General features: G+C 43.6%; 2 pseudogenes; one reads left to right on the top strand and one right to left on the bottom strand.

Annotated features, from left to right (window-relative positions):
- Positions 1–696: 696 nt before the first annotated feature.
- LOC134893599 (5S ribosomal RNA) lies at positions 697–815 on the bottom strand (annotated as a pseudogene).
- Positions 816–2,950: 2,135 nt separating this feature from the next.
- On the top strand, positions 2,951–3,069 carry LOC134894977 (5S ribosomal RNA; annotated as a pseudogene).
- Positions 3,070–15,701: the final 12,632 nt, after the last annotated feature.

Consider the following 15,701-nt stretch of genomic DNA (forward strand, 5'->3'; position numbering starts at 1 on the left):
GTATAAGCAGCACTACTATGTGCAGTGTAATGTGAATAAGATTGTGCTACTGTCTGCTTTAATTTGAAATGTGGGTACTATTGTGTGGCCACAACCCTTCCTTGTGAGAACACACCCCTTTTGCCGGTGCTCACTGTACCTTTGTGAAGTATGGGAGGGCACAAATTTATATTTGAAGGTTTTTTTTTGCAAAGAAGCAAAAGGAGGACTGTTTTGGTGTCTCTCTGGGGCACACTTGATATAAATTAATTTGTTAATAAAAATGGAATATTTGTGAATGTCAATATGAAAATAAAACGTAACTTTTATTAGATGTCAGACGAAAAAGACAAATTACACAAATAATGCTGTATATATCAGCAGAGTGATTAAACAAGTATTAAATGATGATATGACGATATGTGACTCACTTGGTATGAAGTAGGTGGCAGAAGGTTTGTGTGCACACCCACTAGGATTAAGCGAGTATTGATATTAGAAATTAATCAGAGCAAAAATTTGGTAGATCTTGTTTTCTCTATTGGTTTATGAATTTTTTATACGTGAGTATATTCATATGAGAGAAACAAGAAAAACCGGCTTTAACGACTCCGGACTCCATCTAGAAAGGTAAACATAGGTAAAATACTGCAATAAGAAATTGTGGTGGAAAATACTGGTGAATAGAGGGTATATACACGGGAGGTGTGTTCCTTGATACTACAGTACCCAGTATTCCCAGAGGGTCACCCTTTCTGGTACTGACCAGGCCCAATGCTGCTTGGCTTCCAAGATCAGACGAGATCGGGCATGTCCAGCATGGTATGACTGTAGATAGTCAAGTAGGTACCTATCTGCGTATGGAAAAACCAATTGCTTAATAGGTTTGAGCCGGTCAAAAAATAGGGGGTGGGAAAAGGTATTCCCAATTACTTCAAAATGTCTGGACAATGTGTCCTGTTGCTTTAGATGTAAAAATAAAGCCAACAGAAAGGGGATTTTTCACATAGATGTAGGGCCAAAATCGAACATGGGGGGGCCAGTATCTTGGTATTGATACTGGGGCGGTTTGAGAAAAGAATAATAATAATAATAATAATAATAAAGGGGGCCTCAAAAAGGGGCCATACACATTGTATATGTTCACAATTTCTCACAACTAAATTGTGGTGATACCAGTGAGCATGTGAGCATTGCCCCACTGACGAGAATAGAGTGTACCAATACTGCGAAGATATGGCCTTTTAGCTGTAGAATATCATATAATTGAAAATAAAGGCACAAAAATGACTTCTAACTATCAACTAGGCAAAAGGCAACATATACCAATATTTCCACAGTCCAAGCAGATTGCCAGGTGGAGATAATATTGAAGTAAATTAAATTAGAAAGTATGTCAGTCTGAAATAGACAAATGAGTTAATAAATTACTGAGTACTTTGCAGCAATACCATATGTTGTCTCATAAAGAACATAATGTTTAACATACAATCCAGCACAAAAAACACTATAGGCAGTGGACTGTCAATTGCGGGGAGGGTACACATAGAGAGCAATATTTGTCATCATTTAATCAAGACACGCTATGTGTACTGAACCTCTGTAAATAATTTCATAGCGTTCTCCTTAGCAATGGTCAGACTGGGCTGGTAATCAGAGTGATATTAGGATTGGTGCATAAATTACCACCTGATAAGTAGTCTCCCTGTGTTGGTAAATTACCATATCTATATAGAATAAATCTGTGGAGACAGCCAGCAAATGCTGTTTGGTCTGAACTTGTTGATACCTGCCGTGTGCTGGAGAGGAGTCTGCCTGCCGGAGCTCCGTTACGGAGGTCCCGGAAGTCGGGCGCCGGACCGGAAGTGACGCGCGCTTCGCTGGGAGGAGCTTGTTCACCTGATCTTACACCCTTCCCTGCTGCCTCTGTCCAGCTCTCCTCACAGGCACCTCATTCCCCTGTATTTTCCAACGCTCACAGGGGATGAGTACTCTCCGCTCTGTGCATACGGCACGGACAGGATAGGTTGCCTAGCAACAAGTTCAGACCAAACAGCATTTGCTGGCTGTCTCCACAGATTTATTCTATATAGATATGGTAATTTACCAACACAGGGAGACTACTTTTCAGGTGGTAATTTATGCGCCAATCCTAATATCACTCTGATTACCAGCCCAGTCTGACCATTGCTATGGAGAACGCTATGAAATTATTTACAGAGGTTCAGTACACATAGCGTGTCTTGATTAAATGATGACAAATATTGCTCTGTATGTGTACCCTCCCCGCAATTGACAGTCCACTGCCTATAGTGTTTTTTGTGCTGGACTGTATGTTAAACATTATGTTCTTTATGAGACAACATATGGTATTGCTGCAAAGTACTCAGTAATTTATTTACTCCTTTGTCTATTTCAGACTGACATACTTTCTAATTTCATTTACTTCAATATTATCTCCACCTGGCAATCTGCTTGGACTTTGGAAATATTGGTATATGTTGCCTTTTGCCTAGTTGATAGTTAGAAGTCATGTTTGTGCCTTTATTTTCAATTATATGATATTCTACAGCTAAAAGGCCATATCTTCGCAGTATTGGTACACTCTATTCTCGTCAGTGGGGCAATGCTCACATGCTCACTGGTATCACCACAATTTAGTTGTGGGAAATTGTGAACATATACAATGTGTATGGCCCCTTTTTGAGGCCCCCTTTATTAGTATTGTTCTTTTTTCAAACCGCCCCAGTATCAATACCAAGATACTGGCCCCCCATGTTCGATTTTGGCCCTACATCTATGTGAAAAATCCCCTTTCTGTTGGCTTTATTTTTACATCTAAAGCAACGGGACACATTGTCCAGACATTTTGAAGTAATTGGGAATACCTTTCCCCACCCCCTATTTTTTGACCGGCTCAAACCTATTAAGCAACTGGTTTTTCCATACGCAGATAGGTACCTACTTGACTATCTACAGTCATACTATGCTGGACATGCCCGATCTCGTCTGATCTTGGAAGCCAAGCAGCATTGGGCCTGGTCAGTACCAGAAAGGGTGACCCTCTGGGAATACTGGGTACTGTAGTATCAAGGAACACACCTTCCGTGTATATACCCTCTATTCACCAGTATTTTCCACCACAATTTCTTATTGCAGTATTTTACCTATGTTTACCTTTCTAGAAGGAGTGCGGAGTCGTTAAAGCCGGTTTTTCTTGTTTCTCTCATATGAATATACTCACGTATAAAAAATTCATAAACCAATAGAGAAAACAAGATCTACCAAATTTTTGCTCTGATTAATTTCTAATATCAATACTCGCTTAATCCTAGTGGGTGTGCACACAAACCTTCTGCCACCTACTTCATACCAAGTGAGTCACATATCGTCATATCATCATTAAATACTTTTTTAATCACTCTGCTGATATATACAGCATTATTTGTGTAATTTGTCTTTTTCGTCTGACATCTAATAAAAGTTACATTTTATTTTCATATTCACATTCACAAATATTCCATTTTCATTAACAAATTAATTTATATCAAGTGTGCCCCAGAGAGACACCAAAACAGTCCTCCTTTTGCTTCTTTGCAAAAAAAAACCCTTCAAAAGTTTTTTCTGAATTATTGTCCGGGAGCACCGCCAGCTTCGTTCTATCCCAAAAGCCAGGCATGCGAAGCGGTAGTTTTATGTTGGTCATTCATTTTGCCTTTTTTGGTACAAAAATTGTTTAAAAATTGTTATCATCCATTTACAATCTGGTCCTATGCAGATTCCAAAGCCCCAACCCATTACTACAAATTTATAGTTGGCAGGGGTGTGCCGAACACCCTAGCACCGGCCCAGGTAAAGGAAAAGCAATAAGGAACTTCTGAAAATCAATATATGAATATTGGTGAAAAAATAAGATTTTAAACCTACCGGTAAATCTTTTTCTGGTAGTCCATATAGGATGCTGGGGACTCCGTAAGGACCATGGGGATAGACGGGCTCCGCAGGAGACATGGGCACTTTAAGAAATACTTTAGGTATGTGTGCGCACTGGCTCCTCCCTCTATGCCCCTCCTCCAGACCTCAGTTAGATAAACTGTGCCCAGAGGAGACGGACAGTTCGAGGAAAGGATTTTTGTTAATCCAAGGGCAAGATTCATACCAGCCACACCAATCACACCGTATAACTTGTGATATACTAACCAGTTAACAGTATGAAACCAACATAGCATCAGTCCAAGACCGATGAAAACTATAACATAACCCTTATTTAAGCAAAACTATATTTAAGTCTTGCAGAAGTAGTCCGCACTTGGGACGGGCGCCCAGCATCCTCTACGGACTACGAGAAAAAGATTTACCGGTAGGTTTAAAATCGTATTTTCTCTTGCGTTCTAGAGGATGCTGGGGACTCCGTAAGGACCATGGGGATCATACCAAAGCTCCCAAACGGGCGGGAGAGTGCGGATGACTCTGCAGCACCGATTGAGCAAACAGGAGGTCCTCCTCAGCCAGGGTATCAAACTTATAGAACTTTGCAAAGGTGTTTGAACCCGACCAAGTAGCAGCTCGGCATAGTTGCAGTGCCGAGACCCCTCGGGCAGCCGCCCAAGACGAGCCCACCTTCCTAGTAGAATGGGCCTTAACAGATTTTGGTAACGGCAATCCAGCCGTAGAATGCGCCTGCTGAATCGTGTTACAGATCCAGCGAGCAATAGTCTGCTTTGAAGCAGGGGCACCAACCTTGTTGGCCGCATATAGGACAAACAGTGCTTCTGTTTTTCTGACTCTAGCCATTCTGGCCATGTAAATTTTCAAAGCCCTGACTACATCAAGGGACTCGGAATCCTCCAAGTCTCGCGTAGCCACAGGCACCACAATAGGTTGGTTCATATGAAAAGATGACACCACCTTAGGCAAGAATTGAGGACGGGTCCGCAATTCCGCTCTATCCATATGGAAAACCAGATAGGGGCTTCTATGAGACAAAGCCGCCAATTCCAACACTCGCCTAGCCGAAGCCAAGGCTAATAACATGACCACCTTCCAAGTGAGATATTTTAACTCCACCGTTTGAAGCGGTTCTTAACACCACGTTAAGGTCCCAAGGCGCCACCAGAGGTATAAAAGGAGGCTGAATATGCAGCACTCCCTTCACAAAAGTCTGTACTTCTGGGAGAGAAGCCAATTCTTTTTGAAAGAAAATGGATAAGGCCAAAATCTGAACCTTAATGGAGCCTAATTTTAGGCCCAAATTCACTCCAGTCTGTAGGAAGTGAAGGAAACGGCCCAGATGGAATTCTTCCGTAGGTGCATTCCTGGCCTCACACCAAGAAACATATTTTCGCCATATACGGTGATAATGTTTAGCTGTCACGTCCTTCCTAGCCTTTATCAGCGTAGGAATGACCTCATTCAGAATGCCTTTTTCCGCTAGGACCCTGCGTTCAACCGCCATGCCGTCAAACGCAGCCGCGGTAAGTCTTGGAACAGACAGGGCCCCTTGTTGCAACAGGTCCAGTCGCAGAGGAAGAGGCCACGGATCGTCTATGAGCATTTCCAGCAGATCCGGATACCAGGCCCTTCGTGGCCAATCTGGAACAATGAGAATTGTTCTCACTCCTCTTTTTCTTATTATTCTCAACACCCTGGGTATGAGAGGAAGAGGAGGAAACACATAGACCGACTGGAACACCCACGGTGTCACTAGGGCGTCTACAGCTACCGCCTGAGGGTCTTTTGATCTGGCGCAATACCTCTAGAGCTTTTTGTTGAGGCGGGATGCCATCATGTCTATCTGGGGCAGTCCCCACTGACTTGCAATCTGTGGAAGACTTCCTGATGAAGTCCCCACTCTCCTGGATGCAGGTCGTGTCTGCTGAGGAAGTCTGCTTCCCAGTTGTCCACTCCCGGAATGAACACTGCTGACAGTGCGCTTACATGATTTTCCGCCCAGCGAAGAATCCTGGCGGCTTCCGCCATTGCCACTCTGCTCCTTGTGCCGCCTTGGCAGTTTACATGAGCCACTGAAGTGATGTTGTCTGACTGGATCAGAACGGGTTGGTCGCGAAGTAAGGTCTCCGCTTGACGTAGGGCGTTGTATATGGCCCTCAGTTCCAGGATGTTGATGTGAAGACAAGTCTCTTGACTTGACCAAAGACCCTGGAAGTTTCTTCCCTGTGTGACTGCTCCCCAAACTCGGAGGCTCGCGTCCGTGGTCACCAGGATCCTGTCCAGAATGCCGAACCTGCGGCCTTCTAGAAGGTGAGCACTCTGCAGCCACCACAGGAGAGATACCCTGGCTTTGGGGGACAGGGTGATCAACTGATAAATTTGTAGATGTGACCCGGACCACTTGTCCAGTAGGTCCCATTGGAAAGTCCTCGCATGGAACCTGCCGAAGGGAATGGCTTCGTATGTTGCCACCATCTTTCCCAGGACTCGAGTGCAGTGATGCACTGACACCTATTTTGGCTTCAATAGGTTCCTGACCAGAGTCATGAGTTCCTGAGCTTTTTCTATCGGAATATAAACTCTTTTCTGGTCTGTATCCAGAATCATGCCCAAGAAGGTCAGACGAGTCGAAGGAACCAACTGCGACTTTGGGATATTGAGAATCCAGCTGTGTTGCTGTAACACCTTCAGGGAAAGTCAAACGCTGTTCAGAAATTGCTCTCTTGATCTTGCTTTTATGAGGAGATCGTCCAAGTACGGGATAATTGTGACACCTTGCTTGCACAGGAGCACCATCATTTCCGCCATCACCTTGGTGAAAATCCTCGGGGCCGTGGAAATCCCAAACGGCAACGTCTGAAATTGGTAATGACAATCCTGTACCGCAAATCTCAGGTACGCCTTGATGAGGTGGATAAATGGGAACATGAAGGTATGCATCCTTTATGTCCAGAGTTACCATAAAATCCCCCCTTCCAGGCTGGCGATGACAGCTCTTAGCGATTTCATCTTGAACTTGAACCTTTTCAAGTATAGGTTCAGGGATTTTAAATTTAAAATGGGTCTGACCGAACCGTCCGGTTTCGGGACTACAAACAGGGTTGAGTAATATCCCCTCCCTTGTTGAAGCAGGGGAACCTTGACCACCACCTGTTGAAGATACAATTTGTGAATTGCATTTAACACTTACTCCCTTTCAGGTGGAGAAGCCGGCAGGGCCAATTTGAAAAACCGGCGAGGAGGCACATCTTCAAATTCCAGCTTGTAACCCTGAGAAACAATTTCTATTGCCCAGGGATCCACCTGTGAGTGAACCCAGATGTGGCTGAAAAGTCGAAGACGTGCCCTCATTGGGGTGGACTCCTGTAGCAGAGCCCCAGCGTCATGCAGTGGATTTTGTATAGGCCGGGGAGGACTTCTGTTCCTGGGAACTAGCTGTGTTGTGCAGCTTTTTTCCTCTGCCCTTACCTCTGGCAAGAAAGGACGCACCTCGTAATTTCTTGTTTCTTTGTGATCGAAAGGACTGCATTTGACAATGTGGAGCTTTCTTAGGCTGTGAGGGACTATAAGGCAAAAAATTTGATTTACCAGCTGTAGCTGTGGAGATCAGGTCCGAGAGACCTTCCCCAAACAATTCCTCGCCCTTGTAAGGTAAAACCTCCATATGCCTCTTTGAGTCGGCATCACCTGTCCATTGCCGGGTCCATAGGATTCGTCTAGCAGAAATCGACATAGCGTTGATTCTAGAACCCAGTAGACTAATGTCCCTTTGAGCATCTCTCATATATAAGACAGCATCTTTTATATGCCCTAGGGTCAATAAAATGGTATCCTTATCTAGGGTCTCAAGTTCCGCTGATAAGGTATCTGTCCATGCTGCCACAGCGCTACAAACCCAGGCCGACGCAATCGCCGGTCTGAGTAAGGTACCAGAATGTGTGTAAATGGACTTCAAGGTAACCTCCTGCTTGCGGTCAGCAGGATCCCTGAGGGTAGCCGTATCTTGGGATGGCAGCGCTACCTTTTTGGATAAGCGTGTCAATGCTTTGTCCACCCTAGGGGAGGATTCCCACCGTATCCTGTCCGTTGGCGGGAAAGGATACGTCGTAAGAATCCTTTTGGGAATCTGCAGTTTTTTGTCTGGAGATTCCCAAGCTTTTTCACATAATTCATTCAACTCATGTGAGGGGGGAAAGGTTACCTCAGGTTTCTTTCCCTTATACATGTGTACCCGCATGTCAGGGACAGGGGGTTCCTCTGTGATATGCAAAACATCTTTTATTGCAATAATCATATATCGAATACATTTAGCCAATTTTGGCTGTAACTTTGCATCATCGTAATCGACACTGGAGTCAGAATCCGTGTCGATATCTGTGTCTACTATTTTGGATAGTGGGCGCTTTTGAGACCCCGAAGGTCCCTGCGACATAGGGACAGACATGGGTTGACTCCCTGGCTGTTCCCTAGCTTCAGCTTTGTCTAATCTTTTGTGCAATAAATTTACATTAGCACTTAAAACATTCCACATATCTATCCAGTCAGGTGTCGGCGTTGTTGACGGAGACACCACATTCATTTTCTCCTCCTCCTCCTCCTCCCCCTGAAAGCCTTCTACCTCAGACATGTCAACACACGCGTACCGACACACCACACACTCAGGGAATCCTCTTATCTGAAGACAGTTCCCCCACAAGGCCCTTTGGAGAGACAGAGAGAGAGAGTATGCCAGCACACACCCAGCGCTATATGACCCAGGAAAAAACACTATATAAATTTATGTTTACCCAGTAGCGTTGTTTTTACATATATATATATATGCGCCAAATTATGTGCCCCCCTTCTTCAAAACCCTCTTTCACCATAGAATAAGCAGGGGAGAATCCGGGGAGCTTCCTCTCAGTGCTGTGCTGTGGAGAAAATGGTGCTGGTGAGTGCTGAGGGAGAAGCCCCGCCCCCTCGGCGGCGGGCTTCTGTCCCGCTCAAATATACTAAAAACTGGTGGGGGCTCTTTATATATACAGTGCCCAGCTGTATATATATATATTTTTGCCAGAGAGAGGTTTATATGCTGCCCAGGGCGCCCCCCTGCACCCTTCACCCTTACAGTGACTGTCGTGTGTGAGGTGTATGGGAGCAATTGTGCACAGCTTCACCGCTGTGCGTTACCTCAGTGAAGATCATGAAGTCTTCTGCCGCCTCTGAAGTCTTCTTTTCTTCTCATACTCACCCGGCTTCTACCTTCCGGCTCTGTGAGGAGGACGGCGGCGCGGCTCTGGGACGGACAGCGAGGGTGAGACCTGCGTACCGATCCCTCTGGAGCTAATGGTGTCCAGAAGCCTAAGAAGCAGAGCCTTGAAACTCACAGAAGTAGGTCTGCTTCTCTCTCCTCAGTCCCTCGATGCAGGGAGTCTGTTGCCAGCAGGCTCCCTGAAAATAAAAAACCTAACAAATATACTTTCTGACAGGAAACTCAGGAGAGCTCCCTGTAATGCACCCAGTCTCCTCTGGGCACAGTAGTAAACTGAGGTCTGGAGGAGGGGCATAGAGGGAGGAGCCAGTGCACACCATACCTAAAGTCTTTCTTAAAGTGCCCATGTCTCCTGCGGAGCCCGTCTATCCCCATGGTCCTTACGGAGTCCCCAGCATCCTCTAGGACGTAAGAGAAATAATACTGTTAAAGAGCAATGAAGTTATAGGAAATTAAGAACATTTTTTAAAAATAAAAGCTAAAAAGCTATTGTATTTGTGATGGATATAAAAGGGTTAGAAATATAATAAGTTACAAACAATAATTAGGAAATATATGTAATAAAGTAAAGTAAACTTTGGCAACAAATTAGTATGTTGTGATTGGACCAAATTTTTCATTAGAATGTTAATTTTACCCAGGAAGCTAATAACTGCATTCTTTTCATGATTTACAGTACTGCTCTTTGTTTTATGGATTTTTTTTTTTTTAAGAATACTTACTTATCAAAGTTATTTGAGCAAGAAGTCTATTTTGTTAAACATATTCTTGTCATCACTAATTATAAATAATTATTTTAAAAGTACATCTTTTCTAATTAAATTGCTGTTTTGATTGGGTAACACATTATTTTGGTTTGCACAGTTACAATAACATAACTATCACACTAGTATTTTAGGCACATGGGGCAGTACGGATGGTGTAATGGTTAGTATTACTGCCTCACAGCACTGAGGTCATGGGTTCGATTCCCACCATGGCTCTAACTGTGTGGCATTTGTATATTCTCCCCGTACTTGCGTGGGTTTTCTCCGGGTACTCCGGTTTCCTCCCACAATCCAAAAATATAATTGGATCCCAAACAAAATTAACCCTAGTGTAAATGTGTGTGCATGTGCATGTGATAGCTCCACTGGGGCAGGGACTGATGTGAATGTGCCAAATATTCTCTCTGTAAAGCACTGCAAAATATGTGTGTGCTATATAAATAACTGCCAATAATAATAATAATAATAATAATAATCAATGTGAGGGGTACAAACGAGTGATCTGTGCTTAAAATCTAAGCAATTTAGTCAGATTGCTTAGATTTTAAGCAGCGATTGCTCCGTGAGTACCCCCCTTAAGAGCTTTGAATTGGGGTGGGACCTCCTCTCATCTTTAATGCACAACAGTGGAGGATTGCCCATTATATTCTAGGCTAGAATATAAGTAACATAGTAACATAGTAACATAGTATCTAAGGTTGAAAAAAGACAATTGTCCATCGAGTTCAACCTATTTGTGGTCTCCTATGCACGATTATTTTGTAGAAAATTTGGACTGAAGTTGATGACTGCCGTTACGTTTTACCCCTCTTTTTTATAATAACCAAAGTGCGTGACTATGCCCCGTAACCCTGGATATCCTTATCCATTAGGAATTTATCTAACCCATTCTTAAAGGTGTTGACTGAGTCCACCATTACAACTCCCTCAGGCAGGGAATTCCAAACACGTATCGTCCTTACCGTAAAAAAGCCTTTACGCCGCATTGTGCGGAATCTCCTCTCCTCTAACCTGAGCGAGTGTCCAAGAGTTCTCTGTGTTGATCTAACCAAAAACAGGTCCTGCGCAAGATCTGAATAATGTCCCCTTATATATTTGTAAATGTTGATCATGTCCCTTATTAATCTCCTCTTTTCCAGTGTAAACATGCCTAGTCTTGCAAGCCTTTCCTCGTATTCCAGCGTCTCCATACCCTTAATTAGTTTGGTCGCCCGCCTTTGAACCTTATCTAGCTCCAGGATATCCTTTTTGTGGTAAGGTGCCCAGAATTGTACACAGTATTCAAGGTGTGGCCTCACAAGTGATTTATATAACGGGAGTATAATACTCTCGTTCCTAGCATCAATTCCCCGTTTTATGCATGCTAATATCTTATTAGCCTTCTTTGCTGCAGTCCTACTTTGGGTACTACTGCTTAGTTTGCTATCTATGAGGACACCTAAGTCCTTTTCCAGTACAGAATCCCCTAATTTTACTCTATTTAGTAGGTAGGTGTTATTTTTGTTCTTGTTACCACAGTGCATTACCTTACACTTGTCTGTATTGAAGCGCATTCTCCATTTCGCTGCCAAAGCTTCTAATTTAACTAAGTTGTTCTGATTCGACTCAGCATCCCCCTCCGTATATTAAGTGGCAGCTTTGAATGCCACCACTTGTTAGAATAACTTGGCTGGCTATTCCAATTTGAACATAATACAAAGATATACAGATGTAACACTGAAATATATGTATCAAAGCTGATATCCTATTTACCATGTAACCTGTAGCTAAAGAAAGCTACTGTGCTGGTAGCACTGACCCCAGTATACTGCTAGATGTGTTGTATGCATTCCCCAGAAAGGCAAAAGTTGCTTTTCATTATAAGTGCTAGAATTTTAATACAAAGTAAAATAAAACTATAACTAGTTAAAATGACAATAAAGAAACAAATATGAATTTGTGTAACAAACAGCATACATATTTTTACAAATCTTTCTTAAAAACATCCTGTCTTATGAGAATGTAATGACCATGGTAATCATATATAGTTCACACAGTTCATTGAATGGTATATACTTTGGTATATGTTATAAGTATTTCCACTGTGGTATTGTATTGCTGCTGGCAAATTGCAAGTGCAGTAAGTATATCTGTAGCCATGGCTGATGCTACCCAGTCAGCAAGGCCTGCAAAGCAGGTAGGCACCAGGATGGAGAAGTACTCTCCTCACTCTGCTACCTGGCTGCTGTGTACTGTTTCTGCCACTGCACCTGTCAAACTGTATGACCGCCATTGGCAGCATGAAGAGCAGCTTCACCTCTCTGCCTACTCCTTGCTGGCAGTGGTAGCTAACAAGAGGAGAAACCACTGAGGGCTGAGTTCAGCCCACACCCCCGCTCCTGCCTGCATGTATTTGCTGACTGACTCCTGCTCAGCTCCTACCCCCAGCAAGCAGCAGCCAGGCCTGACTGGAAACCACCAGTGAGTCTGTACCTCAGAGGTGCTAAATGCAGGTGAGTGGTGACAGGGGTAGGTGGTGCAGGGCATTGCCTTTGCATGCTCCTGTGTGCATCTGTCCATGAGCCCCTCCACCATATTGCACCACATCCTGTGGCCATTGTGTGTAAGGGGCACTACTACTGTGGGCATTATGAGTATATGGGGCACTACTACTTTGGGTATTCTGTGTAAGGGGCACTACTGTGAGCATTGTGTATAAGGGTCACTACTGTGTGGTGTAATGTGTATAAGGAAAGGGTTATTACTGTAATGCATGTATAAGGGTACTACTGTGTATCATAATGAGTTTAAGGGGCTACTACAGTGTAGTGTAATGTATATAAGGGGTACAACTGTGTATTATAGTGTGAATAAGGGACACTGTGTGTGTCATAATGTTAAAATGGAAAACTACAATGTGGTGTAGTGTAATTAAGATTGTGCTACATTGTGTTGTAATTTGAAATGTGGGTAGTAATGTGTGGCCATGTCCCTTCTGTTTGGGACCACACCCTTTTTGTGTGCATTTGCTCTTCCTCTGTAAAGTATGGGAGGGAGGGCACAAATTTAGACTTTGCAGGCGGGTGCCAAACACCTTAGCACGTGCCCTGTCTGTAGCACTCTAACAATTTTCAACCTGCCTGTGCAGTCTCTCAGAGTGATCCTCTAGGAACAATAGTGGACTGATTAATTCAGATCTTTGAAGTTGTTGCCTTTGATTCAATTAGGACATGATCATCAGCTGACAAAACATTTAAATAATAATAATATGATTCTTAGAAGGGTTAAAAAGTATTATTTATTGTATGAGAAAACAAAATACTGTATATCCACCACAGATATTGTTGTTATAATTATTATTTAATAAGGATCAACACATGTACCCTCATCTGGTGTGATAGAAGCCCTAGTTAAGTGATTAAACGGGAGATATGTTTGTCCCAGGATTCTAGCCTATGTATTTTTAACCCACAGGAAATGTCTGTTTTGTTAAACAGATTTGATTAAAGTTTAGGATTTCAGTAAAAGCCAGAAATGGGTTCTGGCGGTGTGGATGTGAGAGAGAAAGGAAGGTTCCATCCACGAGGCCCATTTATGATCTTTAGGCCATCAGCCTGAGAGCAGGTTAATTGAGTTTCTGCACCTGTAATAGACTGAGAAAAGGCATTGGCTCTGGGTCTGACTACCTGAGGAAAGAAGCAGCAGGCCTGTGATGAGACACTATAATCTAGTGACTGTAAGTGCTGTGGAGATATGTTGGTCCCAGGTCTTTGACCTATGTGATTTAAACCCACGGTATATGTCTGTTCTGTTAAACAGACTTCATTAAAATTTGGGCTTTTCATAACATTCAGATATTGGGTCATTGGGGTATGGGTGTGCTAGAGAAGGTAGGACTCCACCCATAAAGCCCATTTCAGGATTTTAGGCGTTCAGCCTGAGAACAGACTAATTAGTGTCTGCACATGTAAGAGGCTAATATAAGCTGTGTCAGGGCTTGGCTCTGGGTCTGACTACCTAGGGAAACAGGCAGCAGGCACTGTGATTTACTGACTGTAAGCACTGTGCATATGCCTGTGTTTGTGATGGGGCATTAGGGCCTACCAAACTGAGAGAGGGAATTTAGTATGTTTAGTTAGTGCCCAGGTAGGCTACAATTTAATTTTTATGTTTTGTTTTATGTGCTCCACAATAAAACTAGCCACGGCTAGTATGCATGAAAACCCTGGACTGGTGTGCTGTTTTCCTGGCTGCTGTGTGTTTAGAGGTGCCCATCTTCCCTAGGAGAGGGCACCCCTACCCTGATCTCCTCATACTGGGTTTATCTGGGAGTTCAGCAGTGGCAGCAAGGAAAAAACAATTCAGCCCCAGTGTACCTAACCATTTATACTATACCTTTTAAAGTGGCTACTACTGTTGATACAGTATGTAGTAAATGCATCTTCTTACTGGATTGCCCACATTCTCTGTAAACTCAGAATCATTGAAAGCAGAAATGACGGCTCTTACTTGTCCTTTCTGTTGAAGGCTATTCACAGCTTGTATAAATAGACACCAAATATGCCAGACAAATTTTTATTAAATCCAGTTTTTAACATTAAGTTAAAAATTATTGGCCGGATGTAATGAAGTCCAAGGTGGCCAGAGGTGGGGGTTCCTGGCCGAACTTGCCATAGTTTTAAAGCGGCAATCATTTACAAGGCACAGTTTTGCCTTGTACATGATTGCCGCTATAAAAAAACATCCGAGTTCAGACAGAAACCCGCACCTCCAGCCAACTCGGACTTCTTTATATCCGGCCTTAGAGATGTGTTGTTTAAATATTACGTGGACATTTTGCCAATTTTGTGATGATTTTAGAATGTCAAGAGATCCAATATCAATTAAATCTATTCTTCTAGGTCCATAGTGACTATTTGTATCTTAGACAAAATTAAAAATGTGATTAACAGTTTCACTCACTTTTATATCCACTTTGTCCTGTTTTATTTCTTGTTTTTGTCTTTTTCTACTAGAATTGATTTTACTTGTGTAGTTTCCAGCAGGAAAAAACATTTACCTGCAATACTTTGCAACATGAAACATACATAGTGTCAGTGGCGTCACTTGGGGGGTGCGGGGGGTGCGGCCCGCACCCTGGTGTCACCTTTCAATGGGGTGACACCAAATAGAGCCACTCTCTCGTCCGCACCCCCTCCTCCTATAGCGGGCCACAGTCACGCCTGTCGCCCGCTATGTTTAACTACTAGACAAACATATACCCCTGCGCCGCGGACAGCGTGCTTCGGGTGCGCCGCCACCGCCGCCGGGGTTGTCACTGGGGTCCGTCCGGCACTGCATTGCGTCTCGGTCACACTGTCTTGTAGCCGCCGCTGCGGAGCTATGGACGGAGAGCAGACTCGCGAGATGATGACATCATCATCTCGCGAGTCTCTCTCTCTCTCTGCACTGCAGCGGCTGTGGCTTCAGGCTGGGAGGCTGGGAGGCTGGGAGGCTGGGAGGAGCGGGCGGGAACTCTGCGGGACAAACTGAGAGTGAGTGTAGCTGTGTCCTGTGGCGCAGCTCGCACCCCCAAAAAGCAGCAGGGGAAGGGCTGGCCTGTCTGTTCGTCTGGAGCTAAGTAAGTTGATGTAACTGTAACCTCCTGAGTCCTGTGCAGTCTATGTGACTGCTGTACATTAATACTGATAATCTGATATACTAAATGCAGTTCAATAAATGTTTATTTGAATATTAAAAGGTAAATTAGATTAGATTTTATAAGTGTGTATTGC

The sequence above is a fragment of the Pseudophryne corroboree genome, chromosome 3 (assembly GCF_028390025.1).
Source record: "Pseudophryne corroboree isolate aPseCor3 chromosome 3, aPseCor3.hap2, whole genome shotgun sequence".
Taxonomy (NCBI): Eukaryota; Metazoa; Chordata; class Amphibia; order Anura; family Myobatrachidae; genus Pseudophryne; species Pseudophryne corroboree.